General features: G+C 40.4%; 1 pseudogene; it reads left to right on the top strand.

Annotated features, from left to right (window-relative positions):
• The first annotated feature begins 3,344 nt into the window (after positions 1-3,344).
• LOC134950101 (5S ribosomal RNA) lies at positions 3,345-3,463 on the top strand (annotated as a pseudogene).
• The last annotated feature ends 19,039 nt before the right edge of the window (positions 3,464-22,502 follow it).

Below are 22,502 nucleotides of genomic sequence, written 5' to 3'. Positions count from 1 at the left end.
CTGGTTTTAAACATCCAACAAATACTGTACTGTATATCAAATAAACACAGTAAAGCTTTTTTAACATGTAACAAGTAAAAAGGCAACTATTTAGTCTCAATGGTCCAGCTTTCTAATCATGAAAAGTTCCTTCATATATCAGACTAATATAGTCTATAGTTAAGCATCGTATTATAAAGCAGTAGCTGTGTTTTGTATCTTAATAAGGTGGCTTTGTTGGGTGTAACTGCAATAGTAAATTGTACGCACATGATGGCATTGCTTATCCCTCTACGTACATTGAAGTTGCAAAAATATGCACACATTTACAAAAGATACAAACATTTATACTGTATCTGTCCCACTATTGTTAACATCTAAATAAGGATGTTATGAATGAAACTAAAGGCCTCCATACATCAGTGATGTATTGGGACAATTTCCCTATTCTCCGACGGCCAGATCGGGAAATCAGGAATATGAAATATATTGAAAAATCGTGATTCTCAGATCTTGACTGTTTTCAGTAAGGATCGGGGAATGAGGCATTTATAACATGTTTCATTTTTCTGCTTCCTCGACGGACCACCGTCCATTGCTGGTTGCCAATCAGTGGATCAACGGTGCCGGCAGATCAGGGAACTGTGGCTGATGTATGGGGTCTTTAAGACTTGACTATTTACAATCAGAAGTGTGCTTTGTACTCTCAGAATGAGAGCTGCTACACCCTATTATGCTTCAGAGATGTGTCTTCTACAGCCAGTCACAAGTGCTCAATTTGTTTCAATGAATGCAGAGCTAAGATGACTTGATGCTTTTGTTGAATAAAAATTCTTCGTTCAAAGGTAAAACTAAACAAAGTTTTTGCATATATTTGAAATGTATTAGGTATGCTGCAGGGGCTTGCCTTTATAAAGTTTCCAAGGACAAGATCAATGGATACCAGAAAAATTAAAGAAGTTATAATTTATAATAATGTTTTAAAGTATATTAGTGAAACAACTTCATAAGTGCATATAGTACATATTAATAAGCATCAGATGCTGATCTGCTGAAATCGCTATGGAGAGATTTCAGTACATCAGCGCATGCGCATACGCATGTACACGCATTCATAGGTCTTAAACTGCATTCTCTTCAGAACGCAGTCTAAGACCTGGAGGGGGTAGGAATGGGGCGTCGATGCTCTGTTTAAGGGGCATGGTCCGGACCGTTGCTTGGGCAGGTCACTGCAGCTGTGTGATGTCACACGCAGCCGGAGCTATCAAAAAGAGGGTGGGTAACCATCTGCCTTCACAGCTATGTTGCGTAGGCATGGGGCAACCCTAATCATATGAGTGCATCGCTGTATAGTGATGCGCTCGAATTTTAGCGGGGGGGGGTGGACCCAAAATGCGCGGGGCGGCCCCCCGCATGTTCGCGAAAAGAGTTGTAGTTGTGCTACCTTTAGCAAAACTACAATTCATGCTGAATTAGGCCTTTGGCCCACTAAAGTCCACCAAAGAGGAATCCAGGAACCAGTAGAGTTAGAATTTACATTAAAAATTTTCAACCATTTTTAAATAAAAAGTATTCTATTAAGATGCAAAAATAGCTTAATATTTGTATTACTGTAATGTCTTATTCTAGCATATCAATTTTATTAAATTATAATAATGCATCAACAGACTAAAAAAAGTATGTGTCCATAGACATGCAAATCTGTAGAAGCTTATAACCAAGGGTAAAAATGTCATTAAATAAACCACGTAAAATAACTTGAACGATTTCAAAGCCTTCATTTTATCAGTTCTGTGTAAACACATTAAAAATGAAATCCAAATTGTCTCTCTTTGGGCGAAATTCAAATCATCACCACTTCCGCGTCTAAATTAACTTGTTTGATAGCTTTGACCTTCAGTATTTCTGGGTTTGAACTATGAAATTTAGAAACGTATTGGAACATTGTAATTGTCAACCTTTATATTATGATAAGACAGTATCAATCTTTAAAAGTGGCAAAAGTTTTTACAATGTTTCTGAAATTTTTAATGATTAGACAGGAATACTCAGTGGTATCATAAGAAGTTTCCCTACTTTTATAATCCAACATATCAAGCATAAAGTAATTATATTCAAGCATCTATTCAATTACAAACTTTGATAACAATGGGGGTTATGGGGGTGAAGAGAAAAAGAAGTGACCTTTGTTGGGAGCACTCGCTCTCGGAACCAATATTGAAATTAATTTTTTTGTAAATTGTATTATAATGATGAAACAATTTTTGTAGAGATTGACATTTCATTGCGGATATGCAGATATATGACCTCATACGAGCTATACGTTTGTGTTGTGAACAATTTTGGTGTTAAAAGTTAATTTTGGGGCTCTGGCCATTACGGCATAGGCATTACCTCAAATTTACACTTGGCTCTCCGAGCATGGTTTCATGTAGATTAAAAGGCAACAAAGTATCTTGTGTGCTTAAACTGTCACAGAGTGACGATACTGGGCATCTATCTCAGCACCCATTCTTATAGATACAAATTAATGTGTCAGTATATTTATCTTTTCCTTGGACACTAAATAAGGTTCAAACAATGTCGCTGTAAATAACAGTATCTGAACACAGAGTGCAACTGTATCAGCCAGCCTAAAAGTGTTTGTCTGAGCACTTATTTTTCACAGGCATATATTTATACTTATCTTGTATAATTTTCTGTAATTTTAGAATTCCTTTTTCTGACTGAGTCGCACCTGGGGATAAATACTGAGACGGACTACTTGCGCTGTGTTAAAAATTCACATCAAGGGTATCTCTGTACTAACCTTCGTGCTAAAAGTCTGCCTATCTTTTTTCAAACTGAATTACTGTACTCTGCCCTCTCTCATTCCCCGTCCTATACCGAACATGTTGGCATGACGGGAGAACAGCAGAAGGGTTAGACTGCTACAGTTCCAGTTGCTTTTTTCAAGCTCTCTGCTCAAGTCCCATTGCGGACTTCGTTAGTAGTTATTACTTGCAAACCTGTAATTTCTCAGGTCGCACGATAGGGAGACTTTATCAATAACAGATATATAAATCTCACTAGATCTCTGTGTATTATTTTGACTACGCCTACATAAATACAAACCTCATTGATGTACCTTCCAAGTGATGCTGTTATGTACATCTGATGGCGCTGTCATGCATATATGAAACACAAACCGTGTTACACAAACCTATATTGACCAGATGATTTAAACCCCTGTATACCTTGAAAATTGGGTTACAAATTAGTGCAATGACGGTCAATAATAATAAGGCACTATATTTATTATTTTTATAGTTTTTGTTAAACAATCTGCACAACAGCCGCATCCTATGTCCTTCGATCATACATAAACCTACTACCATACCACACTGGGTATGCCCAATCCCGCCTGATCCTGGCAGCAATACAGTGTTGGGCCTGGTCAGTACCTCAGTGGGAGACCACTAGGGAATATCAGGAGTTGTAGGTTATTGACAGTATCAGATTGACAACAAGGCTGACTTTGCAGGTGTATGATACATGTTTAGTAGATTGGTAATCAATCAAATCTATCAATATATTCACAGTAACAGCTGACTGTGTGGTTCACGCTTAATGTAGCCATTTTTTTATAGTCATCACATAATTTCTACATTTGACGGTGTACCTATATTTTATTGAAATTTGTCACCATTAAAAGTTAAATTTTAATTGTTTCATCATTACAATACAATTTACAAAAAAATCTATTTCAATATTGGTTCCGAGAGCGAGTGCTCCCAACAAAGGTCACTTCTTTTTCTCTTCTCCCCATATTCAATTATGTCTCCGGACCTACGGGACCACCACTGGCAATCACCTTTTAATCTATCCAAAAAAGATTTTTCTTAATGATAGATGGTGATTAATTAAAGACTTAGGTCTTAACTGTCGGTTTTCTCGGAAACCCTACCATATATTTTGTTACTTATTACACACTACATAGCCCTGTGCGGTATCCTTAACCCTTTCCTTCATATAACAAATGGGGGTTATTCAGAATTGTTAGCAAACCAAAAAAGTTAGCAAGTGGGGAAAACTATGTTGCACTGCAGGTGGGGCAGATATAACATGTGCAGAGAGAATTAGATTTGGGTGGGTTATATTGTTTCTGTGCAGGGTAAATACTGGCTGCTTTATTTTTGCACTGCAATTTACATTCACTTTAAACACACCCTACCCAAATCTAACTCTCTCTGTGCATGTCATATCTGCCCCACTTGCAGTGCAACCAGTGGCGCACACAGGGGGGGGGGGGGGGGTTCCGAGCACCCAGAAACCCCCCTCCACCAAAAATAATAATAATTTTTTTGAGTGTGCTGTCTTTCTGGTGGCGCTTGTAAGTGCTAAATAAAAGTTTATTTTATTTTAATTATAGTATATATATATATCCATGTGCATACATACAGTATATACACATGTATATACATACATATGAACACACACACACACACACACACACACACACACACACACACACACACACACACACGATATATATACATGTGTATATATACATGTACTGTATGTATATATATGCATGTTTCATATGCTATGTGCATATATATGTATATGTGTATATATATATATGTGTATATATATATATGTGTATATATATATATATATATATATATATATAGCACAGTACTTGGTCTGGCACTCCTCGTTCTCGCAGGGTAACGGCTCCGGTGCCCTCCCTGAGCAAACAGGCTCTGTATAGATTGGTGGAAGGCGGCACTCAGGAGACTTTCACAAATGTAGAAAAACGTGCTTTAATGTGCGTCTACATTTTTCGGGAGTCACACTCCCTTCCTCGGGACACAGCAAAAACTTTGTTTTGCTGTGTCCTGAGGAAGGGAGTGTGACTCCCGAAACTGTCAAGAGTGTACCTTATTCCCAACTTTTGAGAGTATGTAAGATCAATAGTAATGTACATGAGAGGGATAAGCAATTGGATGAAATGGAATCTAGACTACTTGCTAGAGGCTATCCACGACAATTACTGTTTCAGGCCAGAGAAAAAGCCATTAGCAAAAATAGGACCGAAAGTTTGAAACCAAAGAGTGCCAAAAAATTGGGTGATGTCATTCCCTGGGTATGTGAATTCAATGCATTCAGTAACCACGCACAAAAGCAGGTAAAAAAATGATGGCCCCTGGTATCAAGTGACCCGGATTTGCCCGTGTTCCGCCATCAAAGAGTGATGCCTAGTTATGTGAAAGGGCGGAGCATTAAAGATATGGTTGTTAAAACTGTCATGGCAAAATTCAAGGAGATTCCAAAGCATTTTTTGCAACGTAAGAACGGTTGCTTCAAATGCACAGGTTGTACCACTTGTTCACACATGTCGGTGGGAGATAGCATCACGCATCCTTGTTCAGGTAAAAAATTTCCCATCAAATGGCCTTTAACGTGTACCACCAAATTCGTAATTTATGCCATCATATGTCCGTGTGGTAGATACTACATTGGCAAGACCGACTGCCAGTTTAAAACCAGGATGGCACATCATAGGTTGGCTATTCGGAATGCCCTTGCATCAGGCAAGGGGGATCAACCTGTAGCCAAACATTTCTTGGAATTTAGACATACCATGGCCACTTTCAAGCACAGAATCATAGACCACGTGCCTGAGTCTATGCGGGGTGGCGATAGAGGTAAAAAACTCTTACAATTAGAGTCTATGTGGATTCATAGACTAAACACCCTTAGACCTGTAGGTCTAAATGACAATCTAGGTCTTATCAATTTTATTTAATGGAGGTTGAGATTCCCTAAAATGGCCTAGTGACGTGATATCCATTCCACAATCCCTGAAGATTTTCAAATGATAGGGTTTGGGCATTCTATGGGCATTGTGAGGGCGCCAGTCTAGATAAGGGATATTAATTTAAGGTAGGACAGTAATATAGAATAAAACAGTAAATAACAGAAAAAAAACAGGAAAGCTGCTATAATCTTAACATCAAGCTCTAGGTACCAGTGACAGTTGTGTATTGCTATGTGATTCTTCATGAATATATAGTGGGTTAACAATGTTTCGTGGTGTAGCCATTAGGTTGGTTCATCTATTTATTATTTAGTATTTTTAATTTTTTTCACATTTTGTTTATATTATGTCAAAAAAGCTTTTTTTATGTGCACATTTTTATTGACCTGGCATCAAGTAATGAGAGCACTTTAAGTCAGATATTGTTTTTATGATACTGAGTCACTTTGTAACATTGAATAGTCACACTAACTGATGTAATCAGCAAGGTCCACGGCACTGTATTACTAAGTTTGTTTACATGCTCCTCTGTTGCCAGGCAGCGTGGCCATGGACGCGCCTCCAGACGCCGGCGCGTCACTTCCGCTGAGACGCCTGAGATGACGGGCTGGACGCCGGGACGGTGCAGCCAGCGGCACACGCAGGAGGGGATGTTCCTATGGGGGGGTAAGTTCTATTTAAGCACATTGTTTATTGTTAAGCACTAATCCCGACGAAGGGGGAGACCCCGAAACGTTGATATGCACTATTACAATTTTTAGTTGTTTCAAGACTCTGAGTGCCGCCTCATCTTTCCATGTTGTTATCCATATGGTTCTTGTACCTGGAGGAGGGCACCTGAGCAAGCCAGCCCCATTGCCGGGGCAGTGCCCAGTGCCGGAGCATAAAATAGTTTTTATATATATATATATATATATATATATATATATATAAAAATTTCCACAGAAAGAGCCGCATCACACTTCCAAGTCAACATATAGGTGCCAGGTCGGATAAATGATATAATACTGTCCTTAAACCAGAGAATCCAACAGGAACCAAGCTTAGGATAGACCAGCACACTATTCAGCCATGAAAAAATATTTTTTATCTCATGAAAGTGCAATATCCAAATGCAAACATTCAGCACAACAGAATTTTAGCAGCAAAGTACAATAAGTGATGATATACTCAACATCCCAACAGCTGTTTCGTCTGCCTTCATCAGGGGAATAATAAGTCCAGCATATTGCATAAGCACTGCTCGTCCTGCAGTGCAACAAACTAAAGTGTCATGTGCCCAAAAGCTGCATTACACAACCAACCTATTTAAACCAGTGCATAATTACCTGATTGCCAGCAGCCCCCGCCAGCCACACATGGGTAACAGGCTGACATCAGTCGGATGCACCGTTGTGAGCCTCGCGCCAATCGTGATGTCAGAGAACTGGCGTGCCCACATCTCCCCGCGCATCAGCTCCGGGCAGCGTCCTCATGCCACTCCCCCTAGAGAGACTAAGCCCACCAGGTCCTCCCATAGACGATGCCGTCCCCCAAACGCATCAAATGATGCACAGGAGGCGGCACCCATCCTAGACAGGCTGACTGTCCCGAGAATTACGGGACCCGAGAGCCTGTCATGCACATTCATGAGATAAAAAATATTTTTTCATGGCTGAATAGTGTGCTGTTCTATCCTAAGCTTGGTTCCTGTTGGATTCTCTGGTTTAAGGACAGTATTATATAATTTATCCGACCTGGCACCTATATGTTGACTTGGAAGTGTGCTGCGGCTCTTTCTGTGGAAATTCATATAACCAAAGTAACGGACAGTTATCATTTGGACTTGGAGGTGCACCAGAAAGATTAGAAAATATTTTTTGCATTTTTTTTTTTACTATTTTTGATTTTTTGATTTTTATTATTTTTTCTGATTTATTTTTTTCAGTGCTTTTTGTTTGGGTAATGGATCTAGACGCAAATTATATTACTGGTACTAAACGTTTCTTAGATAAAGAGGTTTCTAAGATCATATTTTCCTCTACTGACCAACTAGCTTTTGACATTGACACCCCGACGGAAATAAATGCTGATTTGCTGCGACTGCGTAAAAGACTTGTTGAATTAGAATTGCATAGTTTGACCATTTCGCAATATCATAAAGAGAACTTAATCCCTTGTGGATTCAGGATTAAAAATCAACCAACGTTGGGTCGCAGCAATAAAGATTTTTGCCGTCAGTGGTGTCAAATACTAAATCAGTGCAGTTTTGACCTGATGGTATTGGTAGTTCAGCAGGTGAATTTGGATATCGAAACTGTGAAAAAAGATTTTGACTTGTGAATCGACAGGTTTGGACATCTTGAGGGCTGATACTTCCTATGGATGGTTAACTAAACTGGAGGAAGCGGTTTTAGCTTTCAAAAGGGATTTGTTGACCTTCAAGAAATCCAAATATAGAAAAGTGAGAGAGGACTATCGAGATCGAGTGTACCCCTGGCTATTTACTCAATCTAATAGATGGCCCTGGAGAACAGCCCAAGGCTTTCGAAAAAAATCTGAGATCTTATTCACTGACATTCAGGGGCGGATTTATTAAACTCGGTGAAGTGATAAAGTGGAAGGTGATAAAGGACCAGTCAATCAGATCCTAACTACCATATCACAGGCTGGGTTTGAAAAATGACAGGAGCTGACTGGCTGGTCCTGTATCATCTTCCAATATATCACTTCACGAGCTTAATAAATCTGCCCCTCTGTCACATACATCCCAAAGTGACTCCGATCACTCGAGTCATCAGAGAGATTCTTTGTTAGGGGAGAAGACCTTTACAAGGAGCAAAGCAAATGGCAACAAGGATATAAGGGACCCTGCAGGAGCGGGGGGATCAGGCGCAAAGGGCACCGGAGGGAGGAATTACAAGGGGGGGGGTTTTTTGGAAATAACCATTTTCAATTTATCCAGCTATAGTCCTTCAGTAGTAGAAATGGCTGTACTTTCAAAGGGGCTTACATTTGTACAAACTCACAAACAGAGCATGTTTGACTGTGAAGTTGAATTGTATAAATTTTTTGTCAACTTAGACTTAAAGACTTTTTTTCTAAAAAGAGTGATGTGAATTGGGTATTAAGTCACTTTAAAGCTCCCAGTAATTTTGACCCACCCTCTTCTAATTCTGCCATTGAGGTGTTTATGCGCCTGGTCAAGAAAGATGTTCTACCCAGTGTCCAGAACACTAGGATCAAGAATTTCAATATGACTAGATCTGAAATACTTGCTATTAAATCCTTATGGGATAACATGAATATCATCATCGTCCCTACCGATAAGGGCGCGGGGGGGGGGGGTGATATTGAATAGAAGTGATTATGTAAGCGAAATCCTTTGACTATTGGCGGATAGCCAGTGTTCTAAACAGCTTAGTTTTGATCCAACGAATCCTTGGACGCCTTTGAGCTACACTTTGCCGATAGTGCATAAATGTTTGCATAAACCCCCAGGGAGACCTATCATCTCCTCCAGGGGCTCTTTATGTCAAACATTATCACAGTTTGTAGATTTCCATTTGCAGCCTGTTGTACAATCCACACATTTGAATTACATCAAAGATATCCAAGGGACTCCACCTCTAGCGGTTCTGGTAAAGTTGTTTGGCAAGACTGCGCTGTCAGTCCACTTCCACACAATCCACCCATCTGCATATCCAGTTTACCATATAGGAACGGACCACATCATTATAGGCAGTTAAATTGAGACCCTCAGTTTTTAATTTATCCGACACATGAGCTTGGTATATATTTTTTAATGTGGCATAATTTGCTATTATATTAAATGTGAAGTTTCTATCACTCAATCCTTCATATGTGTTATTATCACATTAGCGCTGCTATTTTTTGTTTCTTCTACTTTGTTATTGTTTGGGTGTGACTACCCCACCAGGTTTAGCAGCAGCATTAGAGTTGCAGCACTGCCAGCGCCCGGTCATATACCTTTTGGTAAAAGTTGTTTTTGCGTTCCACATAGTCCAGATCGGGCAGCATGGGCTGCTTCTCTAATTTTTCGGACAGACTCAGTAGGCGACAAGGTTACCTTGCAAAATGGGATAATTCTGTAGATAATAGAATAGAGAATCATGATGATCAATTAAGAGGTGATTTTTTAAATTAGAAGATCTGTTGAAATCAGAAATAAAACACTGGTTGGATACAGTAAATATGCAAAAGTACATAGATAAAAAGATTGTACCTAGGGGTCTTAGACTCTCCAAACCCTCCATTTTTAAGGATAATGTAGAATACCAAAAGAGATGGGACTCTACATTAGACCGCTGTTCACTGGCTTTGATAGGGATAGTAATTGACTATAGAACAGAGAAGCTAAACAGCATTGAGACAGAGATTGAGACTCTAAAAACTAAATTAAAACTACATAGTCAGAGTAATGAGTACAAAGAAAGAGATATAGCAGCAGTTACAGAGAGGGTTAACAAATTTGAGCAAACTATATTAGAGACAAAGTGTAAAAAATTCCAGCGGGATGTGGAAGACTATAGAACTGATAGTGTTAGGTCTTACAGACAAAATAGGAGTCAGAATTATAAGGATCTGCCCAATAACAACCTCTCATTTGTAAGACATGAACAACCCCAGAGGTATAGAGGGGGGGTGGGGGGGAGAGAGAAAAGAACACAAGGAGATACTCCTAAGTTCACTCAGAGAAATAGAACCCAACCTAGGAAACACTCCCAGGAGTGGTGTGAGCATGAAACACCACGAAACAAGTTCCATGAGGATGATTTTTCCTCTACTAGGAATAGAGAGTTGGGAGCAAGGCCAAAATCTGACACCACACAATCATCAAGTAATTTTTTAGAGCAACGAAAGAGGAGATTACAAGATCCAGACAGGGAGTGGCAGAAGGAAATAGGAAGGAAAAGAAGAAATGTCAGTTTCGAGGAAGACGAGGAGGTAGGAAAGAAGTATATAAGAAACTAAAGAAAAATAGGCGCCTATCTCAGGAAAAGAGTATATTTAATCTTTCATCCAATTGACAAAGAATGAACTGCAAGTACTTAATAAGGGCCTTAAATTTTCACCATCTGCTCCACCGAATATTTTTAGTTTATTCGTGGAACTTAATCGGTTTGTCAGGACACTGTGCCGTAAGAAATACTTTGCTAAACAAACCCTTTTGAGAAATAGGGAAGAGGCATCACCTATAGTCCTCGATCAAGAGGATTTGGGGGCTTTGGAGACTCTTTCAGACCTCCTAAGTGAGAGTTCTGAGGAGGGTCCAAAGTCCATGAAACTTTTTAATATTAATGGTAAGAATGAATTAAGAAATAAATCGCAGTTCTATCCGATTAAATCAAAAGGGTCAAGTATTGATAGTTTCTACAAAACTTTGGATGATTTTAAGAACTTGTGCTCCAAACCATCTGATCCACATAAAGGTGATAATATGAATAAGTGGGAGAGACAAGCAATTCGTAGGTTAATGAAGGACAGCTCTATTATAATCAAACAAGCGAACAAGGGGGGTGGGCTTGTTATACAGAACAGGTCCGATTATATTACCAAAGCGAAAAGACAGCTTGATAATCCTGAATTCTATAAAGCCCTATTTAAGGATCCAACTACTGTATATTTATCAGAACTTCATGATCTTTTGGATCTCGCTTTGCTTGATGGTCTGATCTCCAGGGAGGAATTTAGTTTTTTATATAATACACACCCCACGGTGCCTATTTATTACCACCTCCCTAAAATCCACAAGTCACTCACATCACCCCCTGGTCAACCCATAATTTCTGGTGTGGGTTCCCTCACTTCTAATTTGTCACATTATGTTGATATTTTTTTTACAGCCACGTGTTTCTATGCTTAAATCGCACATTAAAGATACCACGCACTTTTTGAATCTAATTAAGGACATCGAGTGGAGAGATTCTTATGGATTTCTCACGCTCGATGTCCAAAGTTTATATTCCAACATTCCACATGACTTGGGTATTAATGTAATAGCAAAGAAATTGAGTGCTGATGATGATCTCACTGGTTTACATCAACAATTTATTCTAGATTCTATACGGTTCATATTAGGGCACAATTATTTTTTATTTTTAGACACGTTTTATTTACAGGTGATGGGGACGGCCATGGGAACCAGGTTCGCGCCCAGTTATGCCAATCTCTACATGGGCGAGGTCGAGGCAGGAGCATCATAGAGAGCCCTAATCAGGCGATAAGACCACACATGGACACCCTTCCATACAAGAAGGAAGAGGTTAGTGAGTAAAAGGATCCTCAAATCAGGTGCCTGTGGACTTAGGAGAAATACCGTTATCAATGGTAAGTTCTTACCATAACATATATTTCTCCGGCAGGGTCCACAGGTTATCCACAGGATAGCAATGGGATTTCCCAAAGCAATTTAGTGGTGGGGATGCTCCTGATTGGACAGGAGAATCCTTCACCCGAATTCAGCGTCATGTGAGGCAAAGTTATCCAAGGCATAATGTCTAATGAATGTGTTAATGGAAGACCATGTGGCTGCCTTACATATCTGTTCTGCAGAAGCACCACGTTGTGCTGCCGATGATGGATGTACCTTATGAGTAGACTGAGCAGAGACATTAGCCGGAACAGAGAGATCAACCTGAGACTATGCTTCTGAAATCGTCATCCGAAGCCATCTTGCCAGTGTCTGCTTATCAGCAGGCCATCCTCTCTTGTGAAATCCTAGAGAATGAAGAGAGAATCTGTCTTTCTGATGGTACTGGTACAATCCACGTAGATCCTTAATGCACGGACCACGTCCAGCGATGCATCTCCCGCAGAAAGGCCCGGTACCTGGAAAGGTGGGACTACAATTTCTTTATTAAGGTGGAATTTAGACACGATTATGCCCAATTTATGAGCCACCCATGGTTCTGCAGACATGTTATTGTCTGTCAGAGTTGACATAAGAGCAACTCCTGCGACTGTGCCAGGATTAAAAGATCGTTGAGGTATGGAAAAATTCTTATCCCCTGCTGGCGGAGATAAGCTGCCATTACCACCATAATCTTGGTAAACACTCTGGGAGCTGTGGCTAACCCAAAATGTAGGGCCTGGAACTGAAAATGCTGTTGGGGGATAGCAAACCTGAGATAGCACTGATGGGACTATGCTATAGGAACATGTAGGTAAGCATCCGGTATATCTAGGGATTCCATATAATCCCCTGGTTCCATGGCCAAAATGATGGAATGTAACATCTCCATGTAAAACCGAGGTACCCAAATGTATTTGTTCAGTACTTTGAGATTGAGAATGGGCCGAAAAGACCCATTTGGCTTCTGAACTAAAAACAGGTTGGAGTAAAACCCCTGTCTTCGTTGCGCAGGAGGAACTAGAATGACTACTCCGGAGTGAAGCAATTTCTGAACTGCCTCTAACAAAGTCCTGGCTCTCATCTCTACCTGAGACAGGCTGGTACAAAAAAACCTTCAAGGAAGGTAATTCTTGAAGGTAAAAGCATAACCTAGAGATACCGTTTCCTGCACCCAAGCATCTGTTGTAGACTGCTGCCAGATCTGTCCAAACTGAAGAAGTCGGACCCCACCCTGTAAAAAGTTGCCCATTCATTGCATAGTGTATCAGACAGTTGCTTGGCATCAATATACAGATGTGTCCACTTACATCTTTGCTAATTTGCTAAATTTGGCACAACATGCCAAACATGGCTAAGGTGTTTTGCATGAGTAACGAGTGGATGGATTTTTTAATTTTTGTTTGCCATAATAGAATATGTATAAAGTAACATATTAAAGAAGCAAGTTAAGAAAAATCACAAGGCATGGCTAAATCTCTGAGTCTATAGTATGTTAAACCAAGTCATACATGGCCGGATATAGCAAAGATGTATGTGGACACATCTGTATGCTTGTCTGTTGACAGGGGAATCATGAAAGACCATGGTGTCATAAGCTGTCATCAGTGCTCGACTAAGGTCATGCGATTGAGTATCCAACAATTTGCATTTTATAGAAATATATTCCAGAATATGTCCACGAACAACCGGTTTTGAAGCCAACCAAAACAGGTTTATGTCATCAGCATGTGCAATATTATCATCTACATAATTAAGAAAGGTTTGAGTGAGAAATGTGCGGAAATCTGAAGAGTGTCCTAAATAAGCAGGAAATCACCAGTTATAAGATCGGGAATAGGGGAATCTAGGGTGATAGTAATCCAAATCGGGGCACGATCGGAAAGTAAGATAGGTTCAATCCGAGATTCAACAACATGGTGTAGTAAAGTGTCAGAAATCAGCCAGAAATCTAATCTAGAGGAGTAGTGGTGTGGATGGGAATAAAACGTGTATTCACAAGCAGCCTTATAACGAAGTCTCCAAGGGTCAGAGAGCCTTAAGGAAGAGGGTAGTAGTGACTAGGATGTCGGAGTGGTAACACAAGAGGAACCAGGCGAGGCAAATCTGTCCAGACCTACCAACTGAACACAGTTAAAGTCTCAACCCAGAATAATTTCCCCCTCTGCCCATCCCTGCAACTTGGAATAAATCTCAGAAAAAAATGGTACATTAGTGCCAGTAGGGGCGTAAATATTAGCTATAGTGTAAACATTACTATGAATCTTTATTTAAAAAAATAGATAACGGCCTTCTTGATCAACTAAGCTATCAAGGATAGTAGAAGGGAGGGATCCATGGAGGATTGTCAAAACGCCTCTGTGCTTAGTCATAAAAGAGGCCGCCCTATACTCCCCTGTCCAGGAATCATGTAATATATTGGGATCAGTAATCTAGTCTACCAGTGAGTTTCCTGCAATAAAACTATGTCAGGCTTCAAATGTTTTTCAAATAGGTAAGTATCTTTTCCCTCTTAATAGGGGTATTAAGACACTCAACATTCCAAGATAATAGCTTAAATTGTGACTGTATTGTCATGGTAGAGGTGGGGCGGACAGCATTTAACCTATTCCCACCCTAGGCCAAATCACAATAACAAAATGCCAAAAGAACCGATCCCAGCCCGTCCCAATGAGCAGGCTGTGATGGAGCAACAAACACTGAAGGCAGTGGAAGGTTAAACATATTCCTGCAATAATCTGTGTAGCATGTGTGTGATTAGCAATAGAACCATCACTCAAATACCAAAACATTTTTAACTTTATAAGAACCCACACAGGTGCTCCCCAGAGTTGCATCAGTATCTAGAAAGGATGCGACAAAGTGCATAAGGAGATAAACCATAGATACAAGTCCATGGAGCACCGTATCCAATAATAATCTAATGAAAGATGAGAGGGGAGGAAAGGAGAAGTAGTCATAGGAATAGAAAAAAGGTGGTAGCAGTAGTAGAAAAAAAGGCGGAAAAAAGGGGAGAACAAAACACATAAGAAAATACTGGCATACAGTTGCCTGCGTCAAGCACTGAACATAGGGCCTAATTCAGACCTGATTGCTAGTAAGTGATTTTTGCACTAATGCATTAAAATAATCATCACCTACAGGGGGAGTGTACTTTAGCTGTGCAAGTGTGCGAATGCATGTGTAGCAGAGCTGGTGCAGCCCAGGACTTACTCAGCAGCTGCGATGACATCAGCCTGTCCGGGACCAGAATGGATGTCAGGAACCCTCCCTGCAAACACATGAACATGCCTGTGTTTTTCCAGACACTCCCTGAAAATGGTCAGTTGACACCCACAAAATCCTTCTTCGTGTCAATCTCCATGCGATCGCCCGTGCGAACGGATCCATCTCACAAACCCATCGCTGAGCGAAGATCCACTTTGACCAATGGTGATGCACCTGCACATTGCGATGCATACGCATGCGCAGTATGGACCTGATTGCCCGCTGTGCGAAAATGCACAGCAGCGATCAGGTTTGAATTACCCCCATTATTGCAACTGAACTTTGCGTACATAAGGTGAAGTATTCATAATATACATAACCTGTAAATCAAATCAATCAGGAACCTGAATGTGCTAAACAAAAAGGATAATTAATCAACTTGAAAAGGATATAAGTCAGTCAGCATCATCCATAACAGATGATTGAGCTGCAGCCAAAGATTCCACAAAGTTTCTGGCCACTTAAACAGAATCAAAGAAGTAGGATTTTCCATCACGAGAGACCCTCAATTTGGTAGGGTATAATAATGCAAAATGATGACCTAGTTCAAACAGGCACTTACAAATCAGTAAAAACTCTCATTGTTTTGTGGCTACAAGATAAGAAAAGTCTTGGAATAACAGAATCTTAGTGTCCTGGTACCAGAGATTAAGAAGTTTCCTGTAGGCATCTAGCAAACGAACCTTGTCAGTATAGTTAAGTATTCTCATGATGATGGGTCTAGGTCTGTCTCTGGTGGACTGGCAGTGGCCACGTTCTACCAGAATGGAGCCAGTATTCGAGACACAGCCAAGTTCCCTGGGCAACCATTGGGAGACCAGTTTCATAAGATCGGATGGTTTCACTGACTCAGGCAATCCAATAAAATGGACATTGTGTCTTCTTATATTCCTGTTTTCCAGATCTTCAAGTTTGTCCTGGAGGAACACCACCAATTTATCATGCTCCGCAGCCAAATTGTCCTCCAAATCAGAGATTCGTTGCTCGGTCTCAGAGATACAATGATCATGATCAGTTAACTGAGTAAGGGCTGAGTCCAGAGAATCCTTCAGGGGCGCCAGCTTTTGATCGAGTAGTGACAAGAGAATATTTGTGATTTTGTTTGTAGAAAAAGATTTGGCAGATTCCATAATGGTAGGAAGTGATGAAGTACCCCGAGGGCTGGAGATCTGGCTATGTGCCAGAGAAGGAGAGGAACTGTCAGTAGAGTTGTCACGGCTTTTACCCTTACCCGATTGGGTACCTCTGAGATTCCGTGGAGTTTTAGATGTGAATTTGTCCATAATAGTGGCAGCGCACGATCACTTGGGAGGTGCATAACAAACCAACAAAAGAAACGCAAGTAAATAAAACAGGAGTATAATATCCACAGGTGAAAATGTTGCCAGTGAAGTTCCACTAAATTAATTTTAATTAACATGTAGAAGTGAAAGCAGTGTTGTCACACAATGTATATGTTAGCAAAAAGAGTCAAATGAAAGATGTAAAAGTTACTGTAAAAAGGGTGCCACTCCAGGAGTGTGAAAACCAGTATTATGATAAACAAATAAAAAGCAGAGTAAAAAGTAGTCCAGGAGTAGTATGTTGGTCCTGTTACTCACCACTGTCCCAGACTTGATCCAAGGAAGGAGCAAACAAGGCATGCAATCCCCTCTGATGTGCTACAGTATGTCTGCAGATATGGACCAGCCAATATCTGCAGGTAGAAAGCAGCCAGATTAACTGAGGCCCGGAAAACACTGTAGGGGGCTCCCAAAATGGCCACCGAGAGGAAAGCACTGTGGGGAGGGTAACCTGGAGCCTTGCAGGAGGACACTGCAGTGCCGGTAGAGGAAGCCAGGAGAACCCACAGCCAGAGGAGTTCCACCGGGAGAGAGAGAGAGGCCAGCCGTGGAGCCGCGATCCTGGGCAGAACAGAGCGATATATTCCGCTGCCCTGGAGAGTCATGGCAGGTCCCCAGCACACTCAAGGTCCCGGCTTAAAGGGGGGTGGAGGGCCACAACCCGAAGAGATGGAATTACTGTCTCCTGGCTCCGCAACCACACACCATTGGTCCTGGTCACCTACAGCAGCAGGTAGAGCAAATTAGAGGGGCCAAGCATGCTGAAATAAAAGGTGTAAATGTAGATACAGCAGACGCCGGGTAGGAGCTATTCCAGGGCACGTCTTTCCCCACAGCTCACCAGGCCACTCCCCTAGCTCTCTTAATTTCTGAATCATCCTCATGTGAGGTACAGTGTTGAATGCTTTCGCAAAATCTTAAATGACCACATCCACAACATTGCCCAGGTCTAAGTTTGCACTTCATAAAAGTTCATTAAATTAGTTTGACATAACCTTTCCCTTACAAACCCATGCTAGTTCTTGCTAATGATCTTGAAGCAGCACAAGTACTCCTGAATGCTATCTCTTAATATACCTTCCAATATTTTCTCCACTATAGATGTCAGGTTTACCGGTCTGTAATTTACAGGATTAGATTTATTTCCATTTCTAAATAATGGCACTACATCTGTTTTTTGCCAGTCCCTAGTAACCATAGCTAGGGACTTGTAATTAATGTTAGCCCTTAAATAGAGGGAACATTGCCACAGGTAAGGACACCAACCCTGAGGAAGAGTCCACAAAGACTCAAAATGCGATGGTGTCATTTGCTCTTATCTGCTGGCATCTGGGTATCTTACTGGTAAATTTGGAGAGAACATTTCCGTGAGTGCTTCTATGACTGGGCTGGGAATAAGAAGGGAAGATTCTGGAATCTAGATCTTTGTCAAATTCCAAAGAATTGGACACCATTAGACTGTGTTGAGGTGGTTTCTTTGGAATTTGACAAAGATCTAGTGATTGTATGCACACCTTTAGACTGACTTTTTTATGCTCTTTTTAAGGGAGCTGTCACATTATGGTTCCAATTTACATTGTCACTACAATGCCTTATGAATTTTATTTTACAGAATTTTTTGTCAGGTTGTTATTTGTGACCATTTGTCTTTTATTCAGCATCATCACTGGCACAAAAATTGTTGAGGTGGTTATATTTTATATTCCTCAAAGTTATCTCTATCAATTGCAAGGGTGCCTGTTTCTGAAAATAAACTCCTCTCAGCATCATCACTGGCACAAAAAGTGTTGAGGTGGTTTCTTTGGAATTTGACAAAGATCTAGTGATTGTATGCATACGCTAGACTGACTTTTTTATGTTCTTTTTAAGGGAGCTGTCACATTATGGTTCCAATTTACATTGTCACCACGATGCCTTATGGATTTTATTTTACAGAATTTTTTGTCAGGTTGTTATTTGTGACCATTTGTCTTTTATTCAGCATCATCACTGGCACAAAAAGTGTTGAGGTGGTTTCTTTGGAATTTGACAAAGATCTAGTGATTGTATGCACACCTTTAGACTGACTTTTTTATGCTCTTTTTAAGGGAGCTGTCACATTATGGTTCCAATTTACATTGTCACCACGATGCCTTATGGATTTTATTTTACAGAATTATTTGTCAGGTTGTTATTTGTGACCATTTGTCTTTTATTCAGCATTTTTGTGATATTCATATTGTATATTTTCATTTTTATGTTTCAGGGGAAACCGTTTGGAGAATACCATCACTTTCCACAAAGCCTGCTGCAAAGAAAAGTTTGGTGTTAAGATCACAGATCAAGTTTTTACATATGGATACGGAGAACTTATGTGCTTTGAACTTTAACTTACATATGGAATAACTTTTTACAATATCTGTATTTTGGCTATTTTAACTTTTGTTGAATTGGCAGTGCCTTGAATGTGCTCACCCTTTCTATTTATGTTTATACTGTATTTGTGGTTGAGTACTATTTGTGAATACTCAGGCTGCCTTACTAGGGGTACCATTGCTTATTCCATATGTTATTGCTGCATTCTTATAGAGTGTTTATTCCATCCTTTATAGCTGGTTACACACCTGATTATCTTTGTAGCCTTGATTGACCAGTTTGTATTTGTCTTTCTTAATTACTCTCTGCATTTTCAATAAGTTTGTTCAATTTGGATAGTAAATCATTGCTGGGATTCTTCAATTGCAGATCAGACTCCACTAGAATTTTTTACCCACTTGTACAATAACCAATAGCATTTTGATTCGTGAACACTTTATACGTTGTTTAACTAGTTAAAGCAGAAATATTTATGTTTGCCTAAGGTACCAAAAATGGTTATATAGTCTAAATCTCCATGGACGAATAATGCTATTCGTCCATGCAAATACTATTCTACTTCTTCCTTTTACAAATGCAACAAAGCACTATAATATTCCTCAAAGTTATCTCTATCAATTGCAAGGGTGCCTGTTTCTGAAAATAAACTCCTCTCAGCATCATCACTGGCACAGAAAGTGTTGAGGTGGTTTCTTTGGAATTTGACAAAGATCTAGTGATTGTATGCACACCATGTTGTGTCAGACACTGGAACGTCATACATTAAATTGATCAAAGCAATCACTAGCAAATAAGAGAAAATATCAATTGAGTGTATCAAAACAAGCATAAAGTGATACACGTTATATAAAAGTATTATAAAGTACTTCAAAAGAAAGGCAGCACATGATGCCATGATAAAAAATGTCCAGCGGTGCAAAATCAAGATAACAGAAACGTAAATGTAAATGAGACTCACATATTTCAGCAGGAATTAGAAGAATCAGCACTGACTTGTTAATGAAAAAAAGTGGATTTGTTCAAGAGTTTTCAAAATAACATTCGCCATGTATTTCAGTCATATCCACGTTTCCATACACAGCTGACAGTATGTATAAAACTCTACATTAGAATCACGGCAGGTATATTTAAACCACTTCACAAATAATAGTTTACTCAAATGAAACCTTTTTACATTAACAAAGCATTTATTAAGTGTTCTATCATTCTGCCACATCTCCATTACCACCTAAATATGTATTTGAACCAGTTCAGATGTTCATATTGTAGGTATGGAAAACAGACATTAGTTATTATTTTAAAGTACCAACACTGGAGATATATCAAAGCATGGAGAAAGATAAAGTGAAAAAAAATAAAATACCAACTAATCAGCTCCTAGCTGTAATTTTTCAAACACAGCCTGTAAAATGACAGAAGCTGATTGGCTAATACTTTATTTCTCTCTGTGAGCTTTGATCAATCTCCCTTAGGTCTCACAGGTAAAAGCTTTAATGGGTGTAGTATGGTTTGCCGGCGGTCGGGGTCCCGGCGACCAGCACACTAGCACCGGAATCCCGACCGCCGGCATGCCGACAGCTGGGCGAGTGCAATTGAGCCCCTTGCGGGCTCGCTGCGCTCGTCACACTGCAGGCACGGTGGCGCGATACACGCGCCACGCTATCTATTCTCCCTCCAGGGGAGTCGTGGACCCCCAAGAGGGAGAAAATATGTCAGTATGCTGGCAGTCGGGATTCCGGCACCGGTATGGTGGACTCTAGGAGCCCGGCCGCCGGCAAACCTGAAGACCACCCGCTGTAATGGCTCCAATGAATCCCATGTGCACTGTGAAATAAGACTTTAGTTTATCAATTAATAAGAGTGCTGCTGTACATAAGCAAATAAGGTGTGGGTTGTTATTCAAGTACTGTCATATTAAAGAGTAAGTAAAAAATATTAATTGGTTAGATTTCTTCTTTTGTTGCACTATGTTTGGCCCATTGCCAGTGTTATAAGATGGCGCCATTTATAAGCAATAAATACTATTCAACATTAATATTTAAGTCTATTAGGTAGATGTATATTTATTGTCCCTGCAGCATTAAGACTATAGTCCCACTGCTAATAAAATGCATTAACTTAATTTAAAGAAAAGCATACAAATTATCCAAGGACATTATAAAAAAATATAGTATTTAGTAATACAATATTTATATTTCATTTGTTATTATATCTGTATACTGTATAAGGCATTAGCAGAAGGTGCCATTTCAAAATGGCATGGGGCTAGTGCAAGTCCAGATACAATTGGTGGTTGCTGTGGCTGGCGTGAAATCAATGGGTGGCACAGCTTTCTACTTGTAGGAGTATGAAATCCTGCATTAGTTGAATCAATTCTCGCATTAGCATAAGGTATTTAGAGTGGGATGCATAACGCATTGTGGGGTATATGCAATTAGCGGCGAATCGCGGCAATTTTTTGCCCGTTTTTTAATTCGACACAATTCGACCGTCGAATTCCGACAAGTGGGTGCCGAAATTCACCATATTCAATAAAAAATGGATTCGACAGTCCCTCTGTCGAAAAACGGCCGATTTGACGGATTTTGATCCGATTTTTAAAAAACAGGAAAAAACCCGAAAAAACCCGAAAAAAAATTGCGTGGGGTCCCCCCTCCAAAGCATAACCAGCCTCGGGCTCTTCGAGCCGGTCCTGGTTCTAAAAATCCGGGGGGAAAATGACAGGGGATCCCCCGTATTTTTAAAACCAGCACCGGGCTCTGCGCCTGGTGCTGGTGCAAAAAATACGGGGGACAAAAAGAGTAGGGGTCCCCCGTATTTTTTACAAATCCACTAGCTGGACAGATAATGCCACAGCCGGGGGTCACTTTTATACAGCGCCCTGCGGCCGTGGCATTAAATATCCAACTAGTCACCCCTGACCGGGGTACCCTGGGGGAGTGGGGACCCCTTCAATCAAGGGGTCCCCCCCAGCCACCCAAGGGCCAGGGGTGAAGCCCGAGGCTGTCCCCCCCATCCAAGGGCTGCGGATGGGGGGCTGATAGCCTTGAGAAAATGTAAAGAATATTGTTTTTTCCAGTAGTACTACAAGTCCCAGCAAGCCTCCCCTTCAAGCTGGTACTTGGAGAACCACAAGTACCAGCAGCGGGAGAAAAACGGGCCCGCTGGTACCTGTAGTTCTACTGGAAAAAAATTACCCAAATAAAAACAGGAGACACACACCGTGAAAGTAAAACTTTATTTCACACCTGCCAACACACACATACTTACCTATGTTGACCCGCCGACTGCCACGCCCCCCCTCGTCACTGAAGAATCCTGGGTACCTGTGAATAAAATTATACTCACCTGATCCAGTGTCCAGATTATAATCCACGTACTTGGCAAAAAAAAAAAAAAACCG

This window comes from Pseudophryne corroboree, chromosome 8, assembly GCF_028390025.1.
Source record: "Pseudophryne corroboree isolate aPseCor3 chromosome 8, aPseCor3.hap2, whole genome shotgun sequence".
Taxonomy (NCBI): Eukaryota; Metazoa; Chordata; class Amphibia; order Anura; family Myobatrachidae; genus Pseudophryne; species Pseudophryne corroboree.
This window is presented reverse-complemented; position numbering and strand designations above follow the sequence as displayed.